The following is a 4,493-nucleotide window of genomic DNA, read 5'->3' on the forward strand; positions in this document are numbered from 1 at the left end:
TCAGAATACTATTATGTTGCTGTATAGATGTATGAATTTTCTTTTAATGCTAGTACTGAATATAATGTGTGTAAATATAATCAAGAATTAGAACAACGACTGTCTGTTCCTTGGTAGAAATGAATGAACTTATCGCCAGACTGGCTAGAATGCTTATCTACACAGGCAGACCATGGCTCGGGTCATAAATCATCTAAATTAGGAGAGACGATATGGGAAGGCTTGAGATACTGCCTTTGTACCAGGGTGGAGAAGAGACGGGACAGGTCGAAAACTAATGACGTCATTTTCAGTTTATAACCTGTGGTAAACTGTATCATGTTCAGTACTCTCGAGAATAAACGCTGCTGATAGATTTTGAGACTGGTCTAATTGTAATTGGGTATTAAAACATATAGGAATTTAATTCCTGTAACAAATAGTAATAAGGCACCTTGAGGGCTTGTGGTATATGGCCAATTTACCACAGATAAGGGCTTTGTCCAGGCACTCCTCGTAGCATCGTGCTAAGAACAGCCCTTAGCCGTGGTATATTGGACATATACCACACCTCCTCAGGCCTTATTGCTTAAATAATGCATTTGAACGTCAGATGTCTGTCAGTAAAGGCTAACCATGTCTCGTTGTGGGTCTGATTCCCACATGGCCACATATACTGTATGTCTATACTCCATGGGCCGGTTTCCTGGACCCAGATTAGTCCTGGACTGAAAAGCCCTTTAAATAGAGACTTTCCATTGAGCAGGACAAGGCTTTTTTCTGGTCTGGGAAACCATCCCGATATGTCAACTGTTGTTTTGAATACAACCGTCATCAGTTACTATAATTGTCCTGAAGGTGATCCAGGTGCTGTCTGCGAACTCAGATGACATGGGAGTGATGACATTAGAGGGGGACACACCTCTTCACTACGCTGCCTGACTGCTGCGGATTTTTAGCACAGAGAGGTATAGACCTTCTGTGACGGGATTCGTCCTCCTCTGACGAGGAGTATGAGAGATCGGACCAATATGCAGCGTGGTATACGTCCATATTTATTAAATGAAAACGGAAATAACAAAACTAACAAAGAGAACAACCGAAAACAGTTCTGGATGGTGCAGCCACACAACAGAAAAACAGAAAATAATCACCCACGAAACACAATAGAAAACAGGCTCCCTAAATATGGTTCTCAATCAGGGACAACGATTGACAGCAGCCTCTGACTGAGAACCATACCAGGCCAAACACAGAAATAGCAAATCATAGAAAAACTAACATAGACAACCCACCCAACTCATGCCCTGACCATACTAAAACAAAGACATAACAAAAGAACTAAGGTCAGGACGTGACAGTACCCCCCCCCAAAGGTGCGGACTCCGGCCGCAAGTCCTGAACCTATAGGGGAAAAAAGAAAGCAGAGAGGATACACAGGAAATACTCCAAATCCGGTGTGTCCAATCCCAACACTCCCTGAGCTCTGACTCTCCACTATTGGTCCCATGAGTATGAGACTGCCCTTCGGAACGCCTTTTTTGATGAATCAGGAACCGAATGCACGGAGACGGTCTCCAAGAAGATGTTTATGTCCGTGCTGCAGAAGCTCCAGGCCTACTACTAGAGGAGAGGAGGACTAGTCAACGTCAATGACTTCTTCAATGGCCTGAAATACCTCCATAAACCATTTACCATCGCCACCTATGCCCCCAAGAAGAAGAAAGGTAAAAAGTCTAAATTCACCCACCCTTATCTGCACCGTCCCACCTGAGCTTATTTACCAGGGAGACAACGACGGGTCGCCCTACTTCATGATCCAGACGTACCAGCACTGCATTGACGTCACGCGGTTCGACCGCGACCACCCGCCAAGCCACCCCATCGAGGAGAACTCGGCCTGGTATATAGGCAAGCCAGAGAGGGTCTAAATCAACATCAACTACTGTGTGAAGACGGGGGACCTGGAGTCTCTGAGCCTGGCCTTTAGTCAGGGGGTCCAGGTGGACATGGAGGACCGCTTATACAACGCATTCCAAAAGTTTTCAGGCCCCTTGACTTTTTCCACATTTTGTTACTTTAAAGCCTTATTCTGAAATTGATTATTGTTTTGTTTTTCTCATAAATATATACACAATATCTACACACACCCCATGCAAATGTATTAAAAATTAAAAGTATTCAGACCCTTTACTCAGTACTTTGTTGAAGCACCTTTGGCAGCGATTACAGCCTCGAGTCTTCTTGGGTATGACACTACAAACTTGGCACACCTGCATTTGGGGAGTTTCTCCCATTCTTCTCTGCAGATCCTTTCAAGATCTGTCAGGTTGGATGGGGATCGTCGCTACACAGCTATTTTCAGGTCTCTCCAGAGATGTTCGATAAAGTTCAAGTCCGGGTTCTGCCTGGGCCACTGGATCTTGCCTGTGTGCTTAAGGTTGTTGTCCTGTTGGAAGGTGAACCTTCGCCCCAGTCCGAGGTCCTGAGTGCTCTGGAGCAGGTTTTCATCAAGGATCTCTCTGTACTTTGCTCTGTTCATCTTTCCCTCAATTCTGACTAGCCTCCCAGTCCCTCATACTGGAAAACATCCCCACAGCAGGATGCTGCTACCACCATGCTTCACTGTAGGGATGGTATTGGCCAGGTGATGAGCGGTGCCTAGTTTCCTCCTCTTCCATACAGCTTCCTCTCCTCCAGACAGCTTCCACTCTTCCAGACAGCTTCCTATCCTCCAGATAGCTTCCACTCTTGCAGACAGCTTCCTCTCCTCCAGACAGCTTCCACTCTTCCAGACAGCTTCCACTCAGCTTCCTCTCCTCCAGACAGCTTCTACTCTTCCAGACAGAGTCCTCTCCTTCAGACAGCTTCCACTCTGCCAGACAGCTTCCTCTCTTCCAGACAGCTTCCTCTCCTCCAGACAACTTCCACTCTTCCAGTAGGCTTACACTCTTCCAGACATGTAGCTATCGTTCTTCCAGACATGTAGCTTCCACTCTTCCTGACAGCTTTCATTCTTCCAGACAGCTTCCTCTCTTCCAGACAGCCTCCACTCCTCCAGACAGCTTCCACTTTTCCAGACAACTTCCACTCTTCCAGACAGCTTCCTCTCTTCCCGACAGCTTCCTCTCCTCCAGACAGCTTCCAGTTTTCGAGACAACTTCCACTCTTCCAGACAGCTTCCTCTCCTCCAGACAGCTTCCCCTTTCCAGACAGCTGCCACTCCTTCAGACAGCTTCCACTTTTCCAGACAGCTTCCACTCTTCCAGACAGCTGCCACTCCTCCAGACAGCTTCCACTCTTCCAGACAGCTTCCACTCAGCTTCCTCTTCATCAGACAGCTTCTACTCTTCCAGACAGCTTCCTATCCTCCAGATAGCTTCCACTCTTCCAGTAGGCTTACACTCTTCCAGACAGCTTTCATTCTTCCAGACAGCTTCCTCTCTTCCAGACAGCCTCCACTCCTCCAGACAGCTTCCACTTTTCCAGACAACTTCCACTCTTCCAGACAGCTTCCTCTCTCCCGACAGCTTCCTCTCCTCCAGACAGCTTCCAGTTTTTGAGACAACTTCCACTCTTCCAGACAGCTTCCTCTCCTCCAGACAGCTTCCCCTTTCCAGACAGCTGCCACTCCTTCAGACAGCTTCCACTTTTCCAGACAGCTTCCACTCTTCCAGACAGCTGCCACTCGTCCAGACAGCTTCCACTCTTCCAGACAGCTTCCACTCAGCTTCCTCTTCATCAGACAGCTTCTACTCTTCCAGACAGCTTCCTATCCTCCAGATAGCTTCCACTCTTGCAGACAGCTTCCACTCTTCCAGACAGCTTCCTCTCCTCCAGACAGCTTCCACTCAGCTTCCTCTCCTCCAGACAGCTTCTACTCTTCCAGACAGCTTCCTCTCCTTCAGACAGCTTCCACTCTGCCAGAAGGCTTCCTCTCCTCCAGACAGCTTCCACGCTTCCAGACAAGTAGCTTCCACTCTCCCAGACATGTAGCTATCATTCTTCCAGACATGTAGCTTCCACTCTTCCAGACAGCTTTCATTGTTCCAGACAGCTTCCTCTCTTCCTGACAGCTTCCTCTCTTCCAGACAGTTTCTACTCTTCCAGACAGCTTCCTCTCTTCCAGACAGCTTCCACTCTTCCAGACAGCTTCCACTCAGCTTCCTCTCCTCCAGACAGCTTCTACTCTTCCAGACAGAGTCCTCTCCTTCAGACAGCTTCCACTCTGCCAGACAGCTTCCTCTCTTCCAGACAGCTTCCTCTCCTCCAGACAACTTCCACTCTTCCAGTAGGCTTACACTCTTCCAGACAGCTTTCATTCTTCCAGACAGCTTCCTCTCTTCCAGACAGCCCCCACTCCTCCAGACAGCATCCACTTTTCCAGACAACTTCCACTCTTCCAGACAGCTTCCTCTCTTCCCGACAGCTTCCTCTCCTCCAGACAGCTTCCACTTTTCGAGACAACGTACACTCTTCCAGACAGCTTCCTCTCCTCCAGACAGCTTCCACTC

General features: G+C 48.1%; 1 pseudogene; it reads left to right on the plus strand.

The window, feature by feature from the left end:
• Positions 1-672: 672 nt before the first annotated feature.
• LOC135557307 (ankyrin repeat and EF-hand domain-containing protein 1-like) lies at positions 673-2,075 on the plus strand (annotated as a pseudogene).
• Positions 2,076-4,493: the final 2,418 nt, after the last annotated feature.

Source organism: Oncorhynchus masou, chromosome 16 (genome assembly GCF_036934945.1).
Source record: "Oncorhynchus masou masou isolate Uvic2021 chromosome 16, UVic_Omas_1.1, whole genome shotgun sequence".
Taxonomy (NCBI): Eukaryota; Metazoa; Chordata; class Actinopteri; order Salmoniformes; family Salmonidae; genus Oncorhynchus; species Oncorhynchus masou.